The 15,593-nt window shown below is 44.9% G+C and overlaps 1 protein-coding gene across 1 annotated transcript in view; it reads left to right on the top strand.

Moving 5' to 3' along the window:
- The first annotated feature begins 1,596 nt into the window (after window positions 1-1,596).
- Window positions 1,597-15,593, top strand: part of P2RY6 (pyrimidinergic receptor P2Y6) — a 45,028-nt gene continuing 31,031 nt past the window's right edge. Inside the window, exon 1 of the mRNA XM_082244323.1 lies at window positions 1,597-1,679. The gene's annotated coding sequence lies outside the window, so the exon portion shown is untranslated. The remainder of the gene's footprint in view (window positions 1,680-15,593) is intronic.

The raw sequence follows: 15,593 nt of genomic DNA, 5'->3' as shown, positions 1-15,593 counted from the left end.
GTCTCCAAAGTGAGACATCAGGAGTCTGTTTAAAACCCCAAAATTTCCTGAAAGCCCCCCCCCCAACGGGGCTCGTAAAAAAATATTGTAAAAAATAAAATTGAAAAAAATAAAAACTACTAACGCCGTCCACTGCTCTGCTGATATACACGCATGTGTGTTTGTGCTCTGGGGTGCACACCCTATACCAATTAACCCTATTAACTGAAGCATAGTAACTATGCTTACTATGCTTTGATTTGTACATGAACAGGAAGCCACTCAGCACAGAACACTTCCCATTAGTTCACTGTCCAGTGCAGCTGAGAGTGCAGAGAAAGGGACTGGGGAATCTCTGTCCTCAATCCCTTTCTCTGTCTCAAAAGTGAGACATCGGGGGTCTGTTTAAAACCCCAATATTTCCTGAAAGCCCCTCTCCCCCCCCCCCCCCCCCAATCGTAAAAAAATATTGTAAAAAATAACATTGAAAGAAATAAAAACTGACGCCGTCCACTGCTCCTCTGATATACACATGTGTGTGTTTGTGCTCTGAAGTACACACCCTATTACAATAGGCTGAACATACCAATGCGTTATACGGTGATTAACAAGTAGATCGCCCCCCCATAGAAAATTCAGATCTCCTATTCAGAAATGGCAGTGGGTAAATAAAGGGCTGTTGGTCTGCCATTAAAAGGTGGTACAGTGGCAAAAAAACTGGTTAAAAAATGTCAAAGCCACACAGGACTGTTTTCTTGTATACTATATACCCCAAAAATATTGGACATCCGGTCATCACACCTACAGTACATGTATGTATGTGCAGTACATGTATGTATGTGCAGTATATGTATGTATGTACAGTATATGTATGTATGTATGTATGTACAGTATATGATGTTGAACATTCCATTTTAAAACCAAATGCCTGAGTTCAGGTGTTTCCATTGAAGGGTCTTGTTCATTCTACATCATACAAAGACATCTGCACTCTGTAAGTGCAACCAATGAAATAAAAAATCCCATCCCTACAGTACATGCTTCTTCTGAGTCACTGACCCACTGAGCAGTGAAGCCAACGGAAAGATGACCGCTCAGGATATTGCACCTATAGGACCATTCACACACACTGCCTGCACTCTAAAATCTCTGGTTCCGTGTGCGGACAGTTGTCCGTTTCAGTTGCAGTGAGGGTCCAGGGTGATGCATTTTTGCAGCACATCACACTGTTTCCTTTTTTCCCATTTTTTTTTATTTTGTCAGCCTTACAGTATTTGAAGTACCCAAAGTGACACTTCATTCATGTCACCACGCAGCAGCAGGTGCGTTGTACTGCTGTGCAGTGACATGCCGTGTCTACTTGTCTGTCGCAATAAAATGAAGCACGTCTGCATTTTATTGCAGCTGACTGGTCTGCACCGCACCTCTGGGCTGCATTGCCGTGCCAATAGGGCCCTTTCTGTGTGTCCTAGCAGTGCCTGGTGTTCTTCCAGTGCGGTCACCAAAGATGTTCAGGTTAACTATATTATTTGTATTTACTTGTGGGGAAAAGAAAACTCTAAAAGGAAAATACGATCAATATAGAACTTAAAATTTTTTGTCTTTTCTTTTTCAGATATTTTTTTTTCCATCTGTTTTGGAGACCCCAAAATTTAACAGCATATGGAAGCTTCAGTTGATTACCGGTCATTGACCCAGAGGTAAGTTTTTAGTATTCAATTTTAGCATTAAAATGTATGTAAACTCTAGTTTTTACTGGCTGTCCAAAAGTTACAAAACGACAGTCTTCAGTGCAAATTTAAGTATTTAGGCTATAAACAAGTACGATATGTAATTAGCAATGGGATTTAAGGTGGATATTTTGATGTGATTTAATATGATTTAACCACTTCTGGACCGGGCTTTTTTCTGACACTTGTTTACAAGTTAAAACCTGTTTTTTTTTTCCGCTAGAAATTTACTTAGAACCCCCAAACTATATATATATATATATATATATATATATATATATATATTGTTTGGGGGTTCTAAGTAAATTTCTATATATATAATTTTTATTTATTTTTTTGGCAGAGACCCTACAGAATAAAATGGAGATCGTTGCAACCTTTATTTATGACACCGTATTTGTACAAATGCAATTTTTTGGGAATAAATTCAATTTTTTGAATAAAAAAAAGAAAACAGTAAAGTTAGCTCATTTTTTTTTTTATAATGTGAAAGATAATGTTATGAGTAAATAGATACCCAACATGTCATACTTCTAAATTGCGCACACTCGTGAAATGGCAACAATATTGGTACTTATAAATCCCCATAGGCGACATTTTTAAAATGTCTACAGGTTACCAGTTTGGAGTTACAAAGCAGTTCTAGGGCTTAAATTATTGCTCTCACTCTAACGATTGCGGCGATACCTCATATGTGTGATTTGAACAATGTTTACATATGTGGGCTCGACTTGAGTATGCGTTCGCTTTTGCGTGCGAGCTAAAGGGGACGGGGTGCTTTAATTTTTCTTTTTTTTTTTCCTATTTATTCATTTTTTTAGAAAAATTTTATGATCACTTTGTAAACATCCCTTGTAATAGAAATAAGCATGGCAGGACCTCTTTAATGTGAGATCTGGGGTCAAAAAGACCTCACATCTCACATCTACACTTAAGAAAAAAAATGGGCTCTATAACCACTTAAGCCCCGGAAGATTTTACCCCCATTCCGACCAGGGGGTATTTTGCGATTCGGCACTGCGTGACTTTAACGGACAATTGCGCGGTCGTGCGACGCTGTACCTAAACGAATTTGGCGTCCTTTTTTTCCCACAAACAGAGCTTTCTTTTGGTGGTATTTGATCACCTGTGCGATTTTTTGATCACGCGCTATAAACAAAAAAAGAGCGTCAATTTTGCAAAAATAGCAATATTTTTCACATTTTTTTATATGAAATTCCCCCCCAAAAAAATGTAAAAATCAAAATTTTTTAACATTTTCGGCCAATTTGTTTTATGCTACCTATGTTTGGTAAAAAAAAATCGCAAAAAGCGTATTTTGATTGGTTTGCGCAAAAGTTATCGCGTTTACTAACAAAGGGAAAGATTTTTGTTATTTTTGTTGTTTTTTTTTTTAACGCGTAATGGCGGCGATCTGCGATTTTTTTTGCGGTACTGCGACATTGCGGCGGACAGACCGGACCCTTGACTGACATTTTTGACACTTTTGGGGTTACCAGTGACATTTCTACAGTAATCAGTGCTATATATATGCACTGTTACTGTAAAAATACACTGGTAGTGAAGGGGTTAACTTTATTTGGGAGGGAGGGGCTGTGTGTGTCCCTAGGGGCGTGCTTTCTACTGTGATTGGCTGTGGCTTGAGCTGTAAGGACACTGATCAACGGATCTACATAGTAGATCCATGTGATCAGTGTCTTTACAGCGAGGAGAATGACAGGTCGCTTGTTTACACAAGCTGCCTGACATTCTCCCTCTCCCCCGCCGATCGCCGAGTGGCCGGCGGACATCGGGTCCGCTGGTCACACGCGCGGGGGGGTCCGTGACCACGCGGGAGTGGGAGCGCGCCTCAGACGGCTCGCGCTCGCTCCCTAGACCCTCACAAGCAAGCAACGTAGCCCTACGTTAGTTTGCCTGTGAGGGGCTGACCGCCGACGTAGATAGTCGTGCGGCGGTCGGCAAGTGGTTAAATCCATTGCCAGGAAGTGACGTATGACGTCGCTATGGTCCTCCAAGGCCATGGAGTCAAGTGGGGGCCATCTTGCCCTCACTCGACTTCCTGCCTGAGAGGACAGCAGACCGGATAGTTTTCCCTGCTACCAGGAGGGGCACCTCTCCTGCCGCCCATAAGGGTGTTCCCGTTTGGAATCCACCGCTGGGACCACCCTTATGTTAAACCGGACCACCCGTAGTTTAAAAAAATACCAGGGTTATGGCAGCTGTCTCCTGCCATAATGCGGTATTTAACGTCAAAGTACCAACGTAAAACTGCGGCAGGTGGTCTGTAAGTGGTTAAGGTAGAAACTTTGGCAAAAATAAGTATTATTTGATTTTCGAATAGTACCGTATATGCCGGCGTATTAGACGATCCCCTACGTTTCCAGTTAAAATTCGTTTTTTGGGCTATACTCACTGTATAAGCCAACCCCCTTTCTGCTGTTTACACCCACTAATCTGTCAACCCGCTGGATGTGCGGTAATACTGTATGTACCGTAGCTTCAGCTACATACAGTATACCGCGCTGAACCAATTACGGCGAGCAATGTATTCTATTAATAAATACAAAGCCAGCTCGGATTGGCTGAGTCAGAGGTTGTAACATCATCAGCCCGCCTCTCTGACTCCGCCGAGGCTTTGTATTCATTAATAGAATACACCACTCACCGTGATTGGCTCAGTGCAGTATACTGTATGTAGCCAAAGCTACGGTACAAACAGTATTACTGCACATCCAGCGGGCTGACAGATTAGGGATGTTCGTTTTGGACTGGCCTGGCCCAAACTAACTATGCAAAGTAGTCCTCACATTTTATACTCGCCGTATAAGACCACCCCCCCCCCATTTTTTGGGGATGTTTTTAAGGTTAAAAAGTCATCTTATACGCCAGCATATAGCTCAGGGACAGGACTCAGGAGGGCAAGAAATTTAGAATGGGTGGCACGCACATGAAATTGTCTCTCACAGTGACAGTGACACTGACAGCAGTGTGCAGAAGCACAGATGATTATGATGACACCTCACCGAAACGACACATCCCCCCCCCCTCCCAAGTCGAAATGACAGTCTCTCTCCACATTAGGTGGTCCCTTCAGTCCACACCAGGCCAAACAGCACTGACAGTCCCGCTCCTGGCTTGCCTTGCTTCTGTCCAACAGACCAGCATACAAGGCTCCGGCTGCTCCGCTCCCTTCCACTATGACATCACACGACACGCTCAGGCACCACCTCCACTTTCTTTCCTTCTTTCTTCCTGCACTATTGTATTACATTTTTAAAGCGGTAGTATCATCGATTTTTTGACATTGCAGTATAGTAATGATCTGTGGCAGCATTATCTTACCTACCTTTTCCGATGCCTGTCACTGCAGCCGTTCTCCTCTGATTTCGATCGCTGCTGTCATCGACGTCATTCGCGCATGCTCAATGTGATATTCTTTTTCGGCAAGATAATTAGCTTGCCGGAATATTGCAGTGTCTAGTGCGGGGCTGCGTCATTTCCTCTCCTAGACGTCAGCCCCGTGCTCCCGCGAGACTCCGACCTATTGGCTGTCCAAATGGTGAATGAAACCAAAACGAGGCTTGGTTTTCGGCGTTTACTGCGCATGCGCGGGATTTCGGCAATTATACTCGTACTGTGGGCGGAAAGGCAGGAGAAAACCACAGCAAGGATGGCGGCGCTGTGCTCTTCAGAAAACCGAACTTATAATCTAAAATATTACAGGTTAGCAAAACTTACAATTGATTGCTTTCCCTAAATTAGATTGAAAAAGACATTTTACTGGTGCTGAGGTTTTTAATTGCTGTACTATGAGTGAGTTTACTACCGCTTTAATGTGATAGTAAACTTGCTTAAAAAAATAATAATAATAATTGCTGACAGGCAGGGTAATTCTGAAATAGGAGAGACTCTATTGGAGGAGCTTCCTCCTGCCTATCAGCCTCCATGTACACTGACCTACGCATGCTCAGCTAAGCATACATGTTTGGCCCCAGATCTGTGCCGTGGTGGTAGATGAGAGTGATATCATTGTTGCCTGGCATTTTAAGCGGCCGAAGATGAGAAACCTGGAAGGAAGACCAGGTGAAGGTGGAAGGGCCCGGCGCCCGCTGGATCAATCTTGCCGCAGGACTTCTTTGGCGGGTAAGTCTGCCATAATGTGCTAAAATGCAGTGCATACTACCATAACTGGGGGCCCCTTAACCACTTTAAGGCCGGAAGGATTTGCCCACTTCCTGACCAGGCCCTATTTTGCGATTCGGCACTGCGTTACTTTAACGGACAATTGCGCGTTCGTGCGACGCTGCACCCAAACGAAGCTTACGTCCCTTTTTCCCCACAAATAGAGCTCTTTTTGGTTGTATTTGATCACCTGTGCGATTTTTTTAATTTTTACACTGTAAACAAAAAAGAGGTACAATTTTGAAAAAATAAAATATTTTTCACATTCTGCTATATGACATTCCCCAAAAAAAAATTTAAAAATCAAAATTTTTTAACATTTTAGGCCAATTTGTTTTCTGCTATATATTTTTGGTAAAAAAAAAATCGCAATAAGCGTATTTTGATTGGTTTACACAAAAGTTATTGCGTCTACTAACTACAGAAAAGATCTTATGTCATCTTTATTGTTGTTTTTTTTTTTTTTTTTTACTAGTAATGGTGGCGATCTGCGATTTTTTTGCGGGACTGCGACATTGTGGCGGACAGATCGGACCCCTAACTGACATTTGTGACACTTTTTCGGGGTACCAGTGACATTACTACAGTAATCAGTTCAAAAAATATGCACTGTTACTGTAATAATGCCATTGGCAGGGAAGGGGTTAACCCTGTGGGTGATCAAGGGGTTAAATGTGAGCCTAGGGGAGCGATTCTAACTGTGGGGGGGCGTGGCTTCTGAAATCACCATAGAGACATGTGATCCTATATAGAAGGATCACATGATCTGTATGATCATCCCAGGGAGAAGAACGGTCGGCTGCGTTTACAACAGCCGACCGTCCTTTTCTCTCAGCGGGGAACGATCGCGGGTGTCATGCGGCAATCGGAGCCGCCTGACACAGGGGGAGGGAACGTGCTGGCACCAGCGCGCGCTCGCCCCGTAGACTCCCTAGAGCGAGCACCGTACATGTACGCCGATTCGCCCAGGAGCGGCTGCATGCATACATCTGGGGCAGGCGGTCATAAAGTGGTTAAAAAAATTAGTGGACGTTACTACTGCTTTAACATTGAATTACAATATGGCTTGTGTGGCCATTTTATATGTGAGATTATTTTTTTTTTATTATTATTTACCATATTTTTTTCCCTCAAGTAGATTTACACTTCAAGGCATGGACTGCTGTGCAAAACCCTTTGTAAACATTTATCTAATTCCATATTTCAAGTAAAGATCCTATTAAAGAAAATGACTGCAGTAATAATACAATTATTTGTCACCATTAATAAATGATGCCATTAATTATAGTAACACCCCCCTATTCCAGTATCGTAAGTTCTCTTCCTGTAATTCTGGCTTTTCACTTAAGTTTCATCAGGAAGGAAGTGTTGTACAAATGAGCCATTCCTCTTCTCTGACAGTCAGGTACTTGAGCTAAATCGCGTCTGTGTTTGGAGTTTCCTCATCTTTCACGTTGCTGATAAGGCGTTCTCACCCTTCACTGTACTCCAAGCAACAGATGTGAAAGATCTTGCCGTGTTTCTGGAGAAGTAGACGCATCTGGTTATTTTTGTTACTTTGATTGTTCTATTGTTCATGCATGAACCTATTTTTACGTTTGGTCTATTTGTGGCTTTCTGTTGGGACCCAGTGACACTAACATGATGGATATCAAAAAGTCATGCGTTTTACACGATTACACATTCTGAATTTTCTAAAAATAATTTGCAGTGATGTATTCATGCAAGAAAAATTATCAAAGGTATTTTGATAATGCTGTAGATCCTCCTCCTGGTATAGCTCTTCCATGTTGAGTGACGCCCAGTGCCATTCAACCCACTTCAGGTGAGTCCAGGGTGTCATGGCTCCTCCCCCTACCCTGGACTCCTGGAGGTTGCGGCGCCGTGGTACTGCTCTCTACAGCAATTCAGAATTCACTCAACACTGAAGGAAGAACACCACTGGACTACACCAAAGACACCTGGAAAAAGGGTATGTACAGGAGTTATTTTTAAGGATTGGGGGTGTTGAAGACTGAGGGTAGGGGAAACCCTAAGCCCAGAGTTAAAGTGGCTGTAAAGGCACAAGGTTTTTTTACCTTCATGCATTCTATGTATAAAGGTAAAAAAACCTTCTGTGTGTAGCAGCCCCCCCCCCCCTAAGACTTACCTGAGCCCCCCCCCCCCCCCCTCCCCGATCAAGAAATGTCCACTAGAGCTCTGTCTCTCTGGGGACTCGCACTCCTGATTGGCTTTTGGCAGCAGTTGGAGCCATTGGCTCCAGCTGCTGTTCATCAAAGTCAGCAAGCCAATCAGGGGATGGGAGGGGGCGGGGTCAAGCAGAGGCTCTGTGTGTGAATGGACGCACAGAGCCACGGGTTAGAAGCGTGCCTGCTTGGGTACCCCCAGAGCAAGCTGCTTGCTGTGGAGGCATTCAGTAGGAGGGAGGAGCCAGGAGTGCTGGCGTGAGACCCCAAAGGGGAGGATCTCTGTGCAAAACACTTACACAGAGCAGGTGTGTATAACATGTTTGTTATTTAAAAAAAAAAAAAAGGCTTTATTGTCGCTTTAAGCTGGCCATACACTGGTAGACTTTTAGCGTCGGTTCACACTACGGCGATCCGACTTAGGGGGGCGACCTGTGAAGTCGCGTGCACCACGACTTGCACGGACTTCATAAAATGAATGTTTATGCAAGTCGCTCCAGGTCGCCCCGAAGTAGTACAGGACCCCTTTTCTAAGTCGGACGACTTGTGTCGCTCCTATTAGAACGGCTCCTGTACCGCACAATGGGAGCGTGACGGACCGCAACTTGTCAGGCTGACAAGTCGCGGTCCAAGTCGGATCAGTGTGAATGGACACTCAAACAAATGTTTCTATAAAAATTAGTTCAAACATTCTTTTGAAAATTCTCACTATATTTGATGACTTGAAGAATGCCATTTCCTTCCAAATGTAGTTTGCTTTTAACTTCTGATTTTAGAATTAATATGACTTTTGAATGAAAACCACACACACTGTTAGAAATTTGTTCAGTCAAGAAAAATTTCCATCTTGTTCTCTCAGATTTTCTCATCACTATGGTCAAAAACAAACAAAGTGGGGATGTCTTGCATACATGGTGGTCATGCCCATGTCTGATCGGCTTCTGGTCCAGGGTCTTTGGCCTACGGCAAGCCTTATTTCATGTAACCATATGTAGCAATATTTGCAGGCATTGGGCCTGATGTGGTTCTGCCATGGTCACCGGTAACACCAACAGCACATTTAAGCTGATTGCCCAAGTGTGAGATCTGAGTCAAAGACCAGTCCGGCATCTTTGGTTTGTTTTGTTAATTTTATATTGGGGATGGGAGAAGGGAATGAGTGGGATACTTCTCTGGCTCAACTAGGTACAAATTGGGACACTTGAGAAAAAATGCCTTTCAGCGCTGACTTGACACCGACTGGATGCCGACCCAATGCTTGCTGCCGCTTGAAATCACTGACTCGCTGTACTGTATTGAAAACTGACTTCTGACACTCTGGTTAGCTCAAAAGTCTTTGACATTGCTCCCTCCAGTCCTGACTGAGGTAGCCTCTTGTAATGCTGCTGCAACTCTTAACACTGTACACTCTGCACTGTACACTCTGCACTGTACACTCTGCACTTCAGGGCCCAACCACTGGCACCCCCTTTAATCTTCAGGGTCAACACTGGCACCCCCTTTATTTTACTCCTGCACCGGCTAGCTAGCTCCCGGATCCCTCTGACCTTGTCCGTAGTGGTCCCCTCTCACTAGGCAGACCCCCAGGGGCAGTGTAGTACTCACGACTGGGAATGCTTTCCTGAAACTCGACCCCTCTAAGCTCCGCTGGTCCTCAGCACACCAGATCCTCTCTGCAGCTCAGCTCAGCCTTCTGTCCCCTCAGGTAAGCCGCCTGGGACACCCAATTCCTCTTGACAGAAGGAGAGACAGCCGTACTCTCCCTCCTGGGACGCTGCGTCATGCACTCCCCTCAAACTTATATCCACTCCTAGAATGCTGTGCGGCAGAATCTGCCTTTCTGGGGTAGATACAAGCCTGGGTGTGCCATTGGCCGGGTTTTATCCACTGCCCAATGAGAGCCCTCGTTGAGTACAGTGGGGGGAGGAGAGACAGCCGTACTCTCCCTCCTTGTGCTCCCCTCAAACTTATATCCACTCCCAGAATGCTGTGCAGCAGAATCTGCCTTTCTGGGGTAGATACAAGCCTGGGTGTGCCATTGGCCGGGTTTCCTCCACTGCCCAATGAGAGCCCTCATTGAGTACAGTGGGGAGACACCCCATTCTCAACAGCACCACCTGGGAACCACGACAACCTAGATAAAAAACATGGCCCTGCTGATAAGCAGTCAAGGCCTACTACACTTTACCTAGCACCTACCTTGTAGGGTGCTACACATACATAAAGATGCCCGACTGGCTCTTTTACATTTTCCTATGCCGGGTCTTTTCGCACCCCAGCAGAAATTGGCCTCATGCCTTTTTATATCTGCCAAGCAAACTATAGCCCAGGTCTGGAAGTCTCCGTCTGTTGTTTTTTTCAGGGAGTGAAAACCAGGATGACCACCAGGGGCGTAACTACAGGGGTTGCAGGGGTTGCAATTGCAACCGGGCCCCATGCCCCAGGGGGCCTGCGCGGCTCCCCTGTACACCTGGATAGCGGGGGCAGCATATAGAGAAATCACTGTCCTCCTTTTTCCTCCTGCAGCTGCAGGAGGAAAATATAGGAGATTGGTTCCTCTGTATGCAGCCCCCGCCACTCCTCCTATCCAGTTCACTTGTGTTCTGCTGTCTCTGGGCCCCTGTGTGCTCCCCTGGTCCCCCCCCCCACACTGTGTTGTACCCCCCACCCCCCCACTGTGCTCCCTCCCCTCTCCTACCGGTTGCTGAAGGGGATGTGTCACAATAGAGAACCAGGAAGAGGTCGGTAAATATGTAATTTACCAGCTCCTTCCTTTTCTGAATGGACAGAGTCGTAGTCAGTGACATTGTAAAAAAGTAAAATAAAATGAAAAAAAATAATACAATTAAAATACCAAAAAATAAAAACTACTGACACCAGTGGGTGAATTTCCAGGATCGCAAAGGTCACACTTGCGACCGGGCCCTGGCATTCCACCATCGCGGGGAGGCCCCAAGATGGCAGGAAGGGGGCCCGCTGCAGAACTTGCAGAACTCCCGCAACGAGAGTAAAGGACCCCAGGATGAGTGGGAAGAGCCCCAGGCTTGAAGGGAAGGTCCCCAGCCAGGGGTCCGGGGGGCCCTTCATGGTTTCTTGCACCGGGGGCCTGAAGGTTCTAGTTACGCCTCTGATGACCACCCTGATGGTTGATGAGCAGATGTCCAGTATTTTGAAGGATTCACATGCAAAATTATTGAAAGTCTGGGACCCTTGGATAAATTACTCCTGCCCGTCCCTGCCCCCGACTAGCTATGGTTGACTGTAAACCTAGCTTGTGCAGGTCCCACTTTCGTAGTACTCGCCCTCCCCTTGAGCGCCTCTTCTTTCTCCTCTTTATCCCTCTTCTGTCTCTTTCTTTTCGTCTTCATTCCTGATATGAAGGCTATTGGACGAAGACTGATATATCCCTTAGGGGGCAGTACAGTATAGCTTGTGATACTTACCTTACCTCTACCCTGGTCCTCTTTGGTCCTGGTAACCGTTTACAGTTATGTTAATGATCATACATACATACGCTGTTTTTTGTATAAACCTGTTCAATTATTGCCCCTGCTTGGGCAAACCATGGCTTGTCATACCCTCTTAAAACGTAATAAAAATATTGAAACAGAAAAAAAACTTCGATTTGACCACACTAACGATTAGAAAGTCAAAAGGATGTTCAAAAAATTGTAACAAAATTCTACAAGTGCAATGTCAACTTAAGATTTTAAATCTTTTAAAAAAAAACTTTTTGGTGAAATTTCTATCCAGACTTTCATGACTTTTTCCACTGTGTATACACATGTAAAAAAAAAAAAAAATAGAATGTGAAATACTGTAAAAACAAATCAAAGATTTGTAATACTAAATACTAAAATAAAAGTCTTATCCATATATGAGAATACAGTAAATTTGTGCTGTAGAAGTACTTTTTTTACAGACGCGTAATACAGGAGTACAATACTACATCCAGAAGACGTCTCCAAAAATCCCAGGAGACAACCAAATTCTATTATCTGCAGATCTGTTAAAGCCGCCCTCTAATGATAGGAGTTTCTTCCTGATCTCTGCTGCTGCTAATGAATAAAATTTTTACCATCTGTTACATCTGACTATTCGTACACCATTATCAGACTTCTGAGACCGGAGATAGCTGCCCAATCTTGAAAGAGGACTCACTTTCCAAACAGTGGAGGGGTAAAATAAAACAAGATGGTTTCAAGGGATGCTAATTAACCACCTCAATACTGGGCACTTAAACCCCCTTCCTTCCCAGACCAATTTTCAGCTTTTAGCGCTGTTGCATTTTGAATGACAATTGCGCGGTCATGCAACACTGTACCTAAACCAAATTTGTGTCATTTTTTCCCCACAAATAGAGCTTTCTTTTGGTGGTATTTGATCACCGCCAGGTTTTTTTCTTTTTTGGTGCACAAATAAAAAACGACCGAAAATTTTGAAAAAAAAAAAGTTTTTTTGTTTAGGTTATAAAATTTTGTAAATAGATACGTTTTTTCCTGCACTGATGACGCCGCACTGATGAGGAGACACTGATGGGGTGGCACTGATGGGGTGGCACTGATATGCAGCACTGATGGGCACTGATAGGTAGCACTGATATGCAGCACTGATGGGCACTGATATGTGGCACTGATAGATAGCACTGATAGGCAGCAATGGTGGGCACTGATAGGCAGCGCTGATGGGCACTGATAGGCAGCACTGATGGGCACTGATAGGTGCACTGATGGGGGGCACTGATGGGCACTGATAGGCAGCACTGGTGGGCAATAATAGGCACTGGTGGGCGGCACTGATAGATGGCAATAACGGGCACTAGTGGGCAGCACTGATAGATGGCATTGGGGGGCAGCACTGATAGGGGGGCACCACTGGCAGGCTCTGAGCCCTGTTTGCCATCCCTGGTGGCCATGGTGGGCATCCCTGGTGGCTCTAGTGGCACCCCCTCCCCCCAGGGCTGCACTGGTAATCAATCATCTGATTACCAGCACAGACCCCCCCTGTGATCAGTGAGTAATTAGAAATACTCACTGATAACCCCAGCTGCAGCACCGATCCTCTTCTCTTCTCCTCACTGACAGGATCTGTCCGGAGGAGACGAGATCGAAGCCGTTACAACGGCTGTATTGACATTACATGATGGCTGTGATTGGACACAGCCGTCATGTGATCAGGAGGGCCAATCACAGGGCCCTCCTGCCGAGTCTTGTCGCTCTGTGTCCTAGGGACACAGGCACATCGAGATTGCGCCGCTGCGCGTGCCCGCGGCGGCACGATCTCTCTCCTTCTGAAGGACGTTCCAGAACGTCTGATCAGAAGGAGGAGACTCCCACCCGGCCGTATATTTACAATGGCCCGGGTGGGAGGTGGTTAAAGGTGGCAAAATGTATATTGTACACGTTCATAATTAAAGGAATGATGGGGTTTTCAATTAGAAAGATAGATATAAATGTAGACGGCTTGATATTAAACGAGAAGTGTGGGAAATAAAAAACCTAAAACAAAAATACTCCCTTATGAGGCTGCAGCATCAGTCTGCTGCTGCGACTGTTCCCCGCTAATAACTGCAAACTACTGACCCCTATTCTCTGGCCCTGCAATCTATTGACACCTATACTTTGCCCTGCCAACTACAGACCCCTGTATTCTGCAGGGTAGGGTACAGCGTCCAGTAGTTGGCAAGGCAGAGTATGGGAGCTAGTAGTTGGCAGGGCTAAATACTGGAGTCAACAGTTTGCAGGGCTAAATACGGGGCCAGTAGTTTGCTCTGCAAACTACTGGACCCTGTACTCCACTCTGCAAACTACTGGCCCCGTATTTAGCCCTGCAAACTGTTGACTCCAGTACTCTGCCCTGTCCACTACTAGCCCCCATACTCTGCCCTGCCAATTACTGGCCCCCGTACTCTGCCCTGCCAACTACTAGCCCCCATACTTTGCCCTGCCAACTACTGGCCCCCGTACTCTGCCATGCCAACTACTGGCCCCCGTACTTTTTCCTGCCAGCTGCTGGCCCCCGTACTCTGCCCTGCCAACTGTTGACCTCTTTTGTGGATGACAGTAAATGCCAGGTTTCTCACTGAAGCCTTTATTTTCCTTTATGCCATCTTTACTTTTTATTGGCACATTACCCCAATGATCTTTGATCTACTCCCATGTTGCTCAGGTAGATCTCCACTTCTCTAAGGTTTAGAGTGGAGTACTATGAAACGTTACCTGAGTCGCATAACTAATGATATTTAGAGCTCATTCATGGCACCAGCCCTGGGCTGTGTGGCTCAATGTAATCACAAGTAATGTCAGGCAACATACTATTGTTTCCATTGGTTCCAGCTTACATTAATGGCTGCTGAAAAAAAAGACACGTCAAATTTTGTTGCAACATTTTATAAAGCGCATTTAGAACATGGTGGAATCTGGAATGTGAAATGGTTACATTTAATAAGAGGCAGCGCAGTTGAACTGGTCTCTCTGTTCTACCAGGAACCATACATGGTGTGTTGTAGAGCTGCACGATTAATCATTAAAAAATCGTGATCTGGATTCAAACCCCCCTCTTAAAAGGATTGTAAAGGCAGAAGGATTTCTTATCTTAATGCATTGCGTGTGTAGCACCCCCCTTTAGCCCCCCTAACACTTACCTGAGCCCGTCTTTATCCAGCGTTGTTGCAGGAGTGTCTAAGCTGCCTGGGACTCCCCTCCTCATTGGCTGAGATAACAGCGCGGCTATCAATCAAAATCAATCGGCCAATCAGGTGAGAGTAGGGGTGGGGCCTGGGTGCGGCTCCGTGTCTGAATGGACACAGGGAGCTGTGACTCAGCTCCGGTGCCCCCATTGCATGCTGCTTGCTGTAGGGGCACTCAACAGGAGGGAGGAGCCAGGAGAGCTGAAGAGGGACCCGAGAAGAGGAGGATCTGGGCTACTCTGTGAAAAACCAACTGCACAGAGGAAGTAAGTATAACATATTTGTTATTTAGAAAAAAAAAAAAACAAGACTTTACAATGACTTTAATCCAGCATTTCCTCAATTAAGTGCAGAGCTGTTGTCTGCTCAGAGCTGTCAAATAATAAAAATAAATCTGGCAAAAGTTTATCAACATTGCTCAGTGCTGAGAGATAAAAATAAACATTGTATCATTTGGTTCTTTTAGATCACAAGGGATGAACTTCAGTCTGAAAAGGAGGTCAGTTTAATCACTTAAAGACTAAGCCCTTTTCTGACACTTGTTTGCTTGCACGTTAAAATCAGTATTTTGTGCTAGAAAATTACTTGGAACCCCAAACACATATATATATATATATATATATATATAGTCCATATGCAGCACTAAATAGGAAAGGAATCAATAGTCCATATCCAGAGAGGGAGGCTAAGATCCCATCACCAGCATCAGTGAAGGTGGACAGCACACATCACCACAGTGCCCAAAAAAATCTCCTTACCAGGGCCCAAAGTTAAATGCGCATGTAGATGTAGAAATATGGTCACCATTGGTGTTCAGATATACAACCT

Source organism: Pelophylax lessonae (genome assembly GCF_965119305.1).
Source record: "Pelophylax lessonae genome assembly, chromosome: 2".
Lineage (NCBI taxonomy): Eukaryota > Metazoa > Chordata > Amphibia > Anura > Ranidae > Pelophylax > Pelophylax lessonae.
The sequence above is the reverse complement of the archived record's forward strand: the minus strand, read 5'-3'. Positions and strand labels throughout refer to the sequence as shown.